General features: G+C 38.9%; 1 long non-coding RNA gene across 1 annotated transcript in view; it reads right to left on the bottom strand.

The window, feature by feature from the left end:
- Positions 1-2,970: 2,970 nt before the first annotated feature.
- Positions 2,971-14,229, bottom strand: part of LOC115351323 — a 49,824-nt gene continuing 38,565 nt past the window's right edge. Inside the window, exon 2 of the long non-coding RNA XR_003926769.1 lies at positions 2,971-3,241. This is a non-coding gene — a long non-coding RNA (uncharacterized LOC115351323). The remainder of the gene's footprint in view (positions 3,242-14,229) is intronic.

Here is a 14,229-nt window from a genome sequence, read left to right as displayed (position 1 = left end):
TCATAAACTCCCTCCCTTTCAAAAGCCTGAACAATGTCCATTTTTAATCTTCTACCTTTACATCTTTTTACACTGAAGTAGAAATGTAGCCTGGCAGGAGGAAGAAGTGATGGATGCTCTGTCTGGTATACAGATGACCATACTAAAATAGTACAACTGGAATTGTAGCTGGTGAAGAAGACCCTCTCACCTATCCAAGCTCTATATTTACTAATAAATCAGTACTAAACCACCAGACTGGCCCAGGAATTACACGGTCATTAAGGCTTTCATGGTGCATTAGGGAAAAAAAAGACTTATTAACTGAACTTCATGCACCAAAATGGCTGTGCAGATGCATAGCTATTGTCAGGAGCTCAGCTACCCATACCTAAGTTAGAATAAGTGTCTAACAGAGAAAGGATTTTTCTCTCTAAATATATATATATATACACTAATAGCAACAGTTCTACTCTTCAGAACTATTATCCCATAATTAAAAATTATGTCATGGTCACAGTCAAGGGACACACCCATGGGAGAAGGGTTCATCACCTCATTTCTGTCCCCTTTCTAGGAGTCAGGCTTCTGGATTCCTTATGGCTTGAGGACGTTTTCATTCTCGAGTGTTCAGTGGTAACCTTCAGAAACGGGGATGGTTCCCCTTTGAGAATGTCTGCTGATTGGGGCAGTCCCGTGAAATGGAGGAAACATGGTTTAGGATCCTCTCCTGCCAGAGAGGATGTAGAACCCTGGTTGTTTGCTTTCTGGACAGATGTAGTAATCATCAGACTACGTATTACGAGAAAAAAAGGGAGACACCACAGCAGGCAAAATACATTTCTCAGACTGCTCAAAAAAATTAGAATTTAAGTAGTTTTTTTGTCTAAAACTGGAGAAGCATAAAGGAGCAGTGTGTCGGCAATCTCCCACGAGACCAAACATGGCAGTTACTGCTCGGGTTAGGTTCCTACATGAAGAGAGAGCAGAAAAGTAGATGGCAGGAGGGAGTTTCAACTGGTGATGTACATGAAATTCAGGTGTCTAAATCCCCAGATGGGGAAAATTTAGATTAACTGAACCAGCTTCCCAATATTCTGCAGTAAAGTTTTCTCACTGCCTAGTTGCGATTGTGCCGCAAAGTGTCTCAATGCTGACAGAATTCAGCTAGTCAATACTTATATGGCTCTAGCGTTCTTCCACCTGTCTCATTTGAGGATCTTGCTTTAGCTGTTCTTACAGCACATCTATCAGGCTGGATTATGTTCAAAACATGGTCACGCCATCTCCCGCCTCCTCCCTACCTAGGGTTCCGCTGCTTTTGATGGGTCAAATAGGGAGGTGTTAGCCAAACTCCCTCCAGTAGAAGCAGGGACTAAACCCAGGTTTTCATTGTAGGAAGTAGATACTTTTAAGATGTGATTCCTCCGATCCATCCTGGAAGAACCTTTTTCTTTCTCTGGACTAGAAAGGGACTCTCAGGTGACTCATTCTCACATAGACACTTGCACAACACATGTCCGGATCAGCTTGGACTGATGACAGACATACTGACTTATGACTAACATGGAAATACTCCACTGACCATCTTTAACACCATCTCTTTCCTTTCCCCCATATTTCCTACCCTAAAGCATTTTTTGGTCCCCACTTCAGGGATTGAGAATGCTTCCTTTTACTGCAGTTTTGCTTTTCCTCCCCCATTTCCAAACTTGTCAGTTTTCCCAGATATCGAATTGTGATATTCCACGGATCAATGCATATAAAGGTAGCTGAGAATATTGTATATTCAGGCAACATGATAGAGAAAGTGTTGTAGCAGTGAGCTGCCTCCTAGGGCACGTGTCCTCCATCAGGGATCATTTGATGATAGTGCTCTTGGTAGAAGTCGACACCTTATCCACAAAAATCATGAAATCTTTCTTTGTGGCCTCATGTACCAAGCCTTGCCTGCCCTAGAAGAAAAATTATTACAGTGTCCCACACACACTTGAGATGGTGGCACCAGGAGGAGGGTGCTGGAAAAGGGAACAATAAAATGGGCCTAATATATGGAGTGTACGGGCTGACACATCTCATCCTGAAGTTACAGTGCTCTTTGGGGTTATGGCAATGCTAGTAAATGCAACACTGCTGGGCATGGATGCAGATACTGGATGTTGACGAACTTTGTTCTTAACTTGTTGGATTGAAGCCTGGTACACAGTTAAGCATGGCAAAGAGGTCACTGCCAGATAACATGTTCACATGAGCCATTTCCAATATGATGTTTGGAAGATGCCATCCTGTTTTGGAAGCTGGGAGAATATCACAGTGTGAACATAGTCAGAACATGCAAGCTGACCTCACATGGAGAGCGAGGAAGGCCTCATTCTCCAGCCACACTTATACAAACTGGGAATCACTGAGTTCTTTCCCATTCTGGTCTTTTCAGTCCTTTCAGGGCTGGGAGTTTAGGGGACTCCTTCCAGAGCCAGGTGTTTTCTCTGTCTCATCACTTACAGGAGGTTGCATATTCAGCTTCTATACATATATAACACACACAGGGGCACTTTCAGGGTGAGTGTCTCAGTTTGGAGAAGTTTCAGACCTGTGCGACACTTACAGTAATTCTGAAGAATTTGAGCTATGTTGGCTATTAGCTGTGCACAGTTTGAACCTGCAACTAAAGTCCAGTGGACCTGAGGTATTCAGGATGTGTACTTTGAACATTGCCCCTGTGCATTAGCGGTGAAACCAATTCTACAGGTTCAACAGGACTCACTCCATGTGGTCACTCAGCCTGCACATAGATGGTGGCCATCTGCAGAGGAGTTCCAGGTAGCAGTCTAGTCCAGCTGGGATTGTTCTAGTCCACGCTGTTGAATGTTGGAACTCAGAGACAAGCATATTACACCACAAAATAGAGAAGGAAAGAAGAACATAAACCCATTCTGAAGTTTCCCCTCTTACTTGCTAAAGGTAGATAAAATTATGACTGAGACAGAGGAATTGAATAGGAAAGGTTTATTCATTGTTTCTTATAATATACAAATCTAGACAGCATGAAACAAAATTCCCTAGTAACTTGTTTTAGACAAGCAAAATTAATTACATTTGTCATAGACAGTTGAACCATGGAAATCCTCATCACAGTGTGCTGTGGAGTCCAAATGATGAGTGAATTCAAAAAGTGATGAGACGAATTCATGAAGAAAATGTCCATCAGAGGCATCATTATAACTTGTCTCTCAACATCCTCAGGCAAGAAAAGTCGCAGGATCTAGGAAGACATAACAGGGAAAATGGTTCGGTTTTGTATGCATTTCTGTGAGACCAATCAGAGGCAGGGCATCAAGGTAAGTAGACTTTTGGTCTGATGCAGTTTCCTTTGTTTTTATACTCCGGGAAATATTCTGGGATATCACCCACAAGACACACAGTGTACCAAGCCTCTAGGCTGCATTTTACACCATTAATTTCTTTACTCAAATATCATATAGTAACACACTTTTTTTCTAATTCATGCCAAAGATTTGTTTGCATGCCTGTATCCACTCCTGGTCAAAAGGACTGTGTTCACACCAAGCCTGATGCATGTGCAACTCTTCCAAAGGTCTTCTTATGGATCTTCCATAGGCCATGAATCTAATTGCATTTCAAGCATGGTGCTCCCTGGTTTGCTCAACTACTGGCACTGTAAAAAACTGTTGTCCACTGGACAATGTAGCCTGTCCTGATACGTGTCCTGTAGCCTGTCCTGATACAGAATCAACCTCTTTGAGAAATTTCAGCTGACAGTACCTTGACAACTGGTTCATCAAATCACCTCATACTGGAACTGCCAATATGTAGCCTGGTGCTTAGGGGATTGACTGGGAAGGTAAGAATGGTGATAACCTGTGCCCTCATAGAGAGAAGATCTGTACCGCATATTCTGAGTGAATACTCTTAGCCCAGGTCTCCTAGATAGAAACATCATGTCCTTTTCCAAAGGAGACTTGTGAGATAGTGTCCCTCACTCCAGAAGGGTTTTGGATGGCTGATTCTGATTAGCCAGGGCATCCAGCCCATGAAACCCCCAGAGCACCATGAGGATGAAAGCTACCCTCCTCTTCACATTCCCGTCTGCCTGCTGGTGAGAGTCCTTGGTCAGAGGGTTGCTTCCCATTCTCAGGGTCCATCCCATTCTCCATCCGCTATGTGCTCCGATTGCCTAACACAGATGTGTTTCACAGGCAGCTGAGACAAGTTCACGGCTTGTGGCTGTCAAAGATGCATGGCCACCTTCCTGTTGCTCCTTCCCTTGCTTTTCCCTGTGCTTATCCCCAGTCCCAGCATTGTAATCCTTTCCTTCCATCAACTTTCAGTGCTGCTCACCCAATTGTACAGCAAGACAGTTCAGCGCACTAATCTAATGAGAATGGCTTCTTTTTGGCCAGGTTATTCTTCAACTTCTTGAGAGGCTTGAGTTGGCATTGTCATGCCATGAGTTGTACATGAAGCCTGGCTCAAGGTGAGTGAGAGAAGAAACAGCTCCTAATCTTTTCAGTTGCAATGAACAGTTAATTAAACTCAAGCTGCCTGTGAAACAATCTCTTAAGCTGTTCTGGAGATGTCTAGCTGAGATCACAAGGGTGGTCCTGGATAGAGCAGGGAGCTGACTCTTCACCGCTCAATCTCTAAACTAAAAATTAAACCACTGGTCTTCCTTTTTTTTCATCAGCTTAGTGCCTCTTCATGAGAGATATTTGCCATTTCTGCAACTTTGCCCATGCTGGACAAACTGTACTGAGTTAAACCTATTTTAATCCAATCATGAGAAACATATGACAGTCCCCAGTACAGGCACTGAAATGGGTTCACCAGTGTTGCTCAGCATGACTGGAGATCGGATGCACCATGAGGAATGGTTTCCCATTTGATAGCCTGTTGGTCTTCCACAGTAAACCAAGCTAGAAATTGGTTAGTGGTGCATAATAATTCTTGTACTGGGGCAGGTTGGGGACAAAGCCCACTACAATACCTGAAAACAGAACACCACTTTTTCTGAATCGTTGTCCTCATTTACCCAGATCTTTAACATGGGTGAACTGGTGGGAACCTGCACCAGGGAGTTTGCAGTAACCTAATTAAGTCTGAAGTGCTGTGTTTAGCCAGATTTGGCAACTTTAGTGCTGAAAAAGCCACAAAATCTTGGAAGAGCTGGAAAAGTGAGTTCTGAGTCTCCTTACATTGTGTATTAGGAACGGCACCACTAAATCCACATCAGTTATTTGGGAATGTAAGAGCCCTGTAGCTTGGCCATGAACCTGGAAAGCTGCACTTTGATAAAAGTAGTGTAAATGAGAATAGAGGCAGTTTCAGGTCAGGTATTTTGCTTACAGGGAAAGAATATAATCTTCCAGTTTAGGACTGGGGATCCCTCATTTCAGTTTCTTGACATCTTCAGTCATTTGGGGCAAAATATCTAGGCTCAGCTACTCACATATATGGGATTACCTGGAGTCCGGTGATTTCAGTGGGAGTTGAAGGTCTTTGTTTCCAGACCTTGGTTGCTTTAGCTCCCCAAATATAAAACGAGACATACCAATACTTCCTACCTCCTTGGGCTGTCTGGAGAAAAATTCTGAGCAGACTGAGGTGCTCACATGTTTAGTAAAGACATACAAGCCCCTAAGATAGGCAGCTAGTATAAAGCGTCAAAGTACATATGCTTGATTTCTACAGCCTTGCAGGCATTTGCACCTGCACAAAATGAGTGCCAAATAAAAATAAAACTCGGAGTAATATAATTTGTGTACACTTTTTACAAAGACAAATGACTACATAAGCTGCGAGGCACTGACAGTTGAAAATACAAGCACATCTCAACATCCAGGAGCCCCGTGTTTTCAAATGTTGATTATAAACAGATCTGAAGACTCAGCCCAAAATAAAGAAGATTTGATTTTCCTCTTAGGTAAATGTTTTTCTTAAGGGCGATGTGAACAAAAACTTAATTTTATTTTCTAATTACTTTTGAGGACACTCAGGCTTCTGTGTCCCTTTTTACAATATATTTTCATGGTAGCTACTCTTCCATTAATTATCCCAGTAGGAATAAATATTCTCAACATAATAGCATCATATTCTAGTGCAGCAGGGAAAGAGAATATTTTTTCTGTATTTATGAGTGACAAAAAGAAAAAACCCAGAGAAAAGTAAGTTACATTATTGCGTCTTGTTTAACTAGTGCCCCCTCTTGTGGTACTTCGGCAGCAATACCAAACCCCCAAATCTGTTTTCCTAAACTGAGGAAAATACAGAGTTTAATTTATATAGGTTCGTTTCAGAGGTGTTTTAAAAGAAAGGTATAGTAAGATAGATGAAATGGAATTAGATGAATAATGAAGAGCAGATCTATCAGCTATGGCTATTAGAGAAAAGAACAATGTTAAGGGGATGTGGTAGAAAAGATGCAGCAGATAGACAGGAAAATATGATGTGCCTAGCTGTTAAAATCATTACCCTTCCTTTCTGAACTAGACTTCTCACTCGTGAACAGCTACCTAACATTTTAGTTACGACTTTTCTGAATACAAAGCTCATCTGAGTACCCTGTGTCTCCTTTCTGTCTCCATTTTCCCTCCTATCTCTCCTGACCATCTTTCTTTTTTCTTAGTTTCTGTTTCATCTGTAGCATTAGTTCTGCAGTTTCTCTGCTCTCCAACTTTCTTTTTTCCTTGTTATTATCTCTGCAAGTCCCACAGACATCTCAGGTCCAAAACAATGACTTTTTTTTTTTTTTTTGCCTTGTTTACCACCCCCAACTTGCCTTTTCATAACCACTTTTTAAAGACTCTCTGCTGATGCAGCATTGATTTTCCTTTCAGATTAATTGTATTTGTGCTTGCAGGAGCAGGAGGAAAAATAAACCTAAAATGACCATTTTGAACAGCGATTTACAGGATTCTTCATGGAGAAGTTTTAAGCCAGTAGATGTATCTTGTTCTACAGGGATCTCTGTCAACTTCTCTTTTTATGCATTTAATGTTCTTCCCTAGCGATAGCCTAAGGGTGCTTTCACTAAACAATTAATGTAAGGCATCTCCTGGGAACCTAATGGGTATTTAGCAATAAGTTCACTTCCAGTGAATTGTATAATGTGATATTTTGACAATGGATATAGTGAGGTTCTTGAAAGGTGAAGTTTTCTCCAAAGAAGCAATAAAATATCTAACAGAACTTCTGATAGCATTTTGTGGGGTGGGATAGGAAAGAGAGTGGGTCAGAAGGAGTAGGTAATTTAGCGGAGTGTTATGTGCTGTTGTACAGTATGTTCTTTAATTTTAGTGTCATCCTGTAATAATGTTCACTTTCACTAATACAATGTACGAGTCGTAATCTATTAGCGAAAATAAAATTTGCTGTGACATTTGATATGAAAGCCGCTAGCAATGAAGGATGTAGTACTGCAAGTGATATTTGTATTATGTTAATAAAAAATGATATTAACATATGAAACTAATACTAGGCAAGGAAAAGTGTTTAATATTAAGGCTCGAAATGCAGAAAGTAACATGAAATCTCCAATCTGGTCTGATAATGCTGTGCTCAGAATCACACTCACAGAGAAGACTGTAGGCACTAAGTTTTTCGAAAGGTAATTTTGAATTGTTATTAAAAATAATGCCAAGAGTTATCATAACAATAATGTCGTCTATTAATCCAGCCATTTAAGTATGGAGGGTGTCATTTTAAACAGAAAAGATTATAGGGCATGCATTCAGAATTGGGTATTTCCCTACTATTATTATTCTCGCTGCTTAATCTAAATAAAACTAAAACTTCAAAGATGTGGTGTAGGATTTTGTGGCATTTATCTGTAATGTGACAGCTTGCAAACTGCACAATACATATAGCAGTTTAGAATTGTGTGTGTGTGACATTTTTACAGAGACAGTCTTCTTTAGGGTTCAGCATTATATGATTTCATAAAAAATAAGTTGCATGTAGGAATGTACATAAAATCAGCTTTGCATCTTTCTATTTACTCCCTTGAAGAAAAACAGGTTGGGGACTTTGTTTTATTAGTATGCTTTTTTCTAAGAGAACAGTATTGTATTAGAACTGAATGAATTTGAGTTTACTATACATTCCTATCAAACAAACACACACATACATAAAAACAGACAAATAGAATGAAAAGGAGGTAGATTTGAAAGGAAAATGGACAACATTTTTTTTACATTGTTTCAAATGTTATTCCAAAAAGCAAAATGAAAGTTTTACTTTAACCTTTCATTGTTCTCATGTACAAAATAACGAACATTCTAGAAGCAAGGAAACTACACAAAACAAAACAAAAGCAAGAAAAAAGTTCTCTTAACCCAGTTAACCCAGTTTTACTGATTATACCTTTCCTTTTGCTAATAAATTTAAAAATAAGAATTATTGACCAAGGTGAACTGTATTTACTGATTCACTGCAGATTTTCAGTTATGATGTACTATTAATTTTATTTTCCTTCTAAAACAGAATTTTGAAAAGTAGTTGTACTCAGAGTGCAGTCTACATAATATCTAACATCAATAGCATACAGCAAATGGCTCTAGAAGTGCTTTATTTCACAGGGTGGTGTCTGTTCTTCTCAGACTTTATGGTAAAATTTAGCTCATTATCATATTTTTTAAATTTTTTTTTTTCAAATATGGGAAACAATATGTTAAGATTTAACGAGGGCATTTCTAAGGAATTAAAGCATGCAGGTTCTCTTTTCTTATCTTTTAAAAGGAGCTATTGCCATTAAAACCAACAGTTCTAATACTTAATGTTCATCCATTAAAAATGCAATAAAACATAGCTTACATATGTATAATTTTTTGCTTTACTAAGTTTTCAAAATCAGATAGTAAATCATAGTCTTACAGCACCCCTCATACCAATTTCTAAGCTTCTAAAGCTGATCTGAATTATTGCTAAACTAATATATGGTCAAAATAACAGTAAACAACAACAAAAAATGCAGCAAGGGAAAATAACTGCAGAGGCTTTTTCATGTGCTTATTAAAGTAGCACCCTTATGGCAATAATTTCTGTTCAATAAATGTAGCCTAAGAATTTCCAAGTAATGAATTTTAATAGCTGAAACTGTAAATAAACAGTCCTTACTTTCTATGAAAAATGCCAGCTTCTCTGCAGATGGAAACTGGTGTAGTTCTGTTACCATCACAGAACTCTGCTGATTTACACATACCAACAAATTTGGCCCATTTGTCTTAAAAAACACTTCAATTTGCAGGACAGAATACAACAGAGCTGTCCCTTGCAATATAAACATTTCTCAGGATGTATTTGTACGCTGATTTATCAGTTTAGCATTACAATGCATTGCTTTAATGTTCAGAGAGATGACTGCAGTACATTAGTCTATGTGCTAAATACAAGCATAAATAACGGTTTATGCCCACAACCTTAAACCTGTATATATATATATATACACATATATATTCAGCTTCAGCCACTTGACCTTCATGATCTACTCAGAATTGCACATGAACACAGCATTTGTAGCCTTATGCTGTAACAGATCCTTAGCTGCTTATTTTTATAGAGGCAAAATATAATCACAGTTAATCAGGGTAAATATGGAGTGTCTTAACTGAGGTCTGTAGGATTGCTCAGGATTCATACCTGAACATTTCCATTAGCATCTGGCCTTTGGGGTCTATATGTCAGTGCAGACTGCTTAGCAGTATAGGGCTTGCTGTTCAGAAAGTATTTGACTGCAGAGAGATAACAGAAACTTTTGTGCTTAAAATTATCTTCTTGAACTTATTTTAAAATCATCACTCATCATTCTTTCTTCCCCCTTCCTTCTTTATTCTCTAGCAAGTGCTAGAACCAAAATAGAGCCAAGGTGGACTTCAGGCCTATTGCAACCCACGCCTACCATCCTTTAGGTTCCCACAACCAACATCCAATGTTGGCTAAAGCTCTTCTTCACGGCTGTTCCCTGGAGCATTCCCACCTCTATTTTTATTTGAGTCTCACTGGGTCTTTATTCTGAGTTTCTCAGAAAGTAGGCAGAAAAATGTCCAAATTCCCTCACTTATCTGCAAATCTAACAACTGGAGACTCCCTTTACCGAGAGGACTCAAAACTAAACTTCCTATATCTGTGGAGAACACTCAAAGATGTCAGCAAAGATGAATGAGCGAGCTGGGTGCGGGACGTGGTGCAGAAAACACTCCCCTGTGACTGACGTTGTAGGGAAACCATGAACGGGAATCACGGTGAAAACAAAACGGGGCACAGCTATTAGTCTGAACGCTCCGAGAAGTGGAAGACCTGGGTTCTGGTCAGCGGATACGATCCGGATCTTGTCAGTCAGCCTTTTTTTAATTATACTCATCAAAGCATCATAAGTGAGGATCAAAGTTAGCAGTTCTTTTTTCTGAGGAATAGTTGTTCTGTTGAGGATTGTATGGCTAATAATTGTGTCAACTTTCCGTGTCAATTTATTTTGGAGTGTATCTGCTTTTTGTTGGATAACTAAAAGGTGTTGCCATTCTGAATAAATAAATAAATAAATAAATAAATAAATAAATAAATAAAAATAAGGCCCTTCACTAAGAATACTCTGCTTTTCCTCTAATTTTTTCAACAAACATTACACTCTCTATGGAAAGTACTAAGTTTTAATCTTGCTTATGATAATAATGCTCTTATAATATACCTTTACTACACAATGGAGTTAGAGATATTGCTGAACAATGCCTTTATTGTTCTTGCAGGAAGCTGAACACTGTATGTGAAATATTACATTTAACTGCCAAGCTAATCAAAAACAAGCTAACAGTTATTCAAACCAAACCCATGTTCTACTCTGTCCATTTTTATCGATAATTATGTACTTAAAAGAACAAAAAGCATTACTGGAATTAAAGAAATATATTGCTGCAGTTTATAAAGAGCGGAAAGAATCATACAAATAGTCTGTCAGTATTATTTTCTCTTTTTCCATTACATTGAAAAAGTAAAAAAAAATTGCAGATGAAATTTCTGCTTATTAAGCATTTCATCCATCTGTGATTTATTTTTAAAAGACAGATGAACTACTTTCTCCATTAAACACACTGCAAATTCCTCAGTGTTACTGACTCCAGGTTGCCCTTTTTGAGGCAACAGCAGCACTTACAAGAACTGGGAAGCTATTTTCCTATGAAAAAAATGGGAATTTTTTAAGCTAGCTACTTCCTATTAGGACTGGAATTTCTGATGTATGCCTTCTTATCATAATGTGGCATGAAAATTTCATCTAGTATGATAACTCTCAGTAAATATGTGGCTCTTGACTGTAAAACCAGTTAAAACCAGTTTGAGTTTGTATATTAATAAATTATAAATTTATTAATGCATTTATTAATTTACTAATAAGGAAAGGTATGGGAAAGCAGTGGTTCAAAATTAATGGAAAATTACCAAATAATAGGTGCCAGAGAGAACACAAAATGAGGTGAGAAAATGGGACACAGTTTTTTTCTAGCTAAGACCTGAAAATGTACTCTTACACAGGGTGTTTTTCCAAAAACAGCTTTCTCATGCTTGTAGCAATAAAAGCGTTCATGCTTTAATGGAAAATGTAAAAATAAATCTAAATGCATTCCTAACTAAGCTGCTTTATAATTAAATCTGCTTCCTTTTGAAGAATTGAAGACTTTTTGAGTTTCCAGAGGGAGACATCCCACCTTAGGTTAACCAAGGCATCAGATCACTTAGTTGAAACACGGGAAGAAAAATTCAAACACCTGGGCTGAATCAGGCAGCGCAGAGACAACCTGGGTCTCCCCTGTCCCGGGTGAATGCCTTAGCCCTGGGCTATTGGCTGTTCTCCAGCATGCCTATAGCTGGACAGAAATTCTCCCTTGGACTACTGAGAAACCTTTCCCAAAGCAAGACGTGTTGACAAACTTATTTTCCTAGAACGTATTTTTCTTATTGACAAATCATCATTTTATAAATAACTGTTCAAACTAGCTCTGCTATCCACTGTGCTCACAGCTAAGCATACATATATAATTTTTTCCAAACTGTGACTAAAAATGATGGCATTCAGGGCCCTGATAGTGATGTCTATGCACTATGAGTAATCTCATTGCCTTTAATGGTGCATGTAAATTTTCACATGACCAGAGGCTTAATGACTTATGACTTACACTTCCCAAATAAAAGTCCATCCTGTGATAGGTCCAGTTATCCTCGCTCTTAGGCTAACAGCAAACACTCTAAGGGTGGTGTCAACAAAGGCTAACGCTAGCCTACAGCACTTGGTTCTGTTGGGTCAGAGGAGAGAAATACGTTCTTCTGGAAGGAGCTCTCCTTAATCGCTCCCTGAAGGAGCCTGTCTCTCTCTCTCTCTTTTTCCTAACTATAGGGCAGCTCAGAGATATCCACCTCTTCAGGCCAAAATTAGCCTTTGTGAATTCTCCCCTGCAGATCTGTTTAGATGCACGCACATCCATGAACAGAAATGCTTTTGCTACATAAAGCCCTGAGAACATTAAGCTACTTTGCTTTGCTCCACCTTTAATACCACCGTTGTCCTCCCAAAAAACTTCACTAGTGACAATGTAAAGGCAACGGTTTACCAGGTCACACTGACTACTACTTAATCAAGACCACTTTGGCTAAGTCACTCAGATTGTCTTGCAAAAGGCACTTGCAATTTCAAACAAAGCAATGAAAGAAAAGTGAGCTTTGGGAGAATTTAGGGACAAATGCAATCCACCTAAGTGAATGTGAATTTGGCTGTGAGCTGTGAGCACTCTTACACTTGTACTGGATTTTTATATATTTTTGTTAATCATTCACTCAAAAAAATTATCTCACATCTTCAGTTTATCTCATGTTCAGTTGCCAAAATGATGGTGTATCTTACAGCTAAACTTCATCTTATTTTATTGTTGTACTAGCTGATAACATAGCAAGAACCAACCTGAGGACTCACAGTGACAATAAACATCTTTTGCAGGAGGTACTGATCAAATGTTAGATCTGTTTCTTCCTACATGTTGATTAATTGATTAAACTGTGAAAAGATACCTCAACTCATATGGTTTAGTTTTAGGTAGTCCTGCGAGGAGCAGGGAGTTGGACTTGATGCTCCTTATGGATCCCTTCCAACTTGAGATATTCTATGATTCTATAATTCTGTGAACTCCTATACATTAGGTTCTTATTCCTCCAATGGCTGCAGCGTGAGAAAAGACCCAAAATAAGACACATTTTCTGAAGGCTTAAAATAAATATAATACTAACATCTTTGACAAAGAGAAAATGCTCACAATACCCCTGAAATAACATGCAAACAAAATATTCCATTAGACGTTCAGCCTTGTATAATGAAGAACCACTCTAAATCTGCCTCAGGAGAAAAATAGATAAATAGACAGACAGGTAGCTAGGTAACATACTTAGAGGTAAAGATAGATTATTCTTCCAGCTGTCAGCCCCACATACTTAGTTTTAGCATCAGCAAGTCAACCCATGCTCTTTCTGTCATCAGAAGTGACACGGTTTCTGAAATTGCTGTTGCTGACTTAAGTGAGTGGGAAAGTGAAGTTATTGGAAACTGGATCAACTCTAGTTAACAGTCCAGTTCATGACACAGGTGCCAGCCCAGAGTTTCAGAAGTAAGTTGGGTCTGCAGGACTAACTGGAATCAAAGGCATTCAACAATTAGGGGGTTTTGGTCAAAAAAATGAGAAGAGGAATGAAAAAGTTGCCCTTATAACCTAATCAATTCCTAACCAGGATCCTGATTCATCAAAAGGAGACTTCAGTTCTCCTACCTTGTGTGCCCTTCCTCCTAGATGTATGTCCTTACAGCACTAATAAAATGGCCAGTTATATGTGGTATCTAACAGTCAAAAAATTCTTTTTGAAGCTAGTAAAGTGTCTTTTTTTTTTCCCCTCCTCTCACAATAGCAAGTACAAACTCCTGTTCACCTTCATGACTAGCTTCACTTTACTCTCTGAGAACTCTGCAAAGCACAGGGGGTTACCAGGATGCCAAGAGCTGTCACCAAGGCCGGCTGTGGAAGTGGTTTGTCTGAAACCCATGTCTCTTAACATCCTTCCCTAAATCTGCAGGAATGGTGCTGCTGTCATTATCCCTCCTAGTAATCACTCTTGCTTGCATCTATGACAACATGACATTTTAGGGGACTAAAGATGGGAGTCAGCTTGTGGTTAAACCAGTTTATTGCTTCCTATATAGACAGGGAA

Source organism: Aquila chrysaetos, chromosome 15 (genome assembly GCF_900496995.4).
Source record: "Aquila chrysaetos chrysaetos chromosome 15, bAquChr1.4, whole genome shotgun sequence".
Classification (NCBI taxonomy): Eukaryota; Metazoa; Chordata; class Aves; order Accipitriformes; family Accipitridae; genus Aquila; species Aquila chrysaetos.
This window is presented reverse-complemented; position numbering and strand designations above follow the sequence as displayed.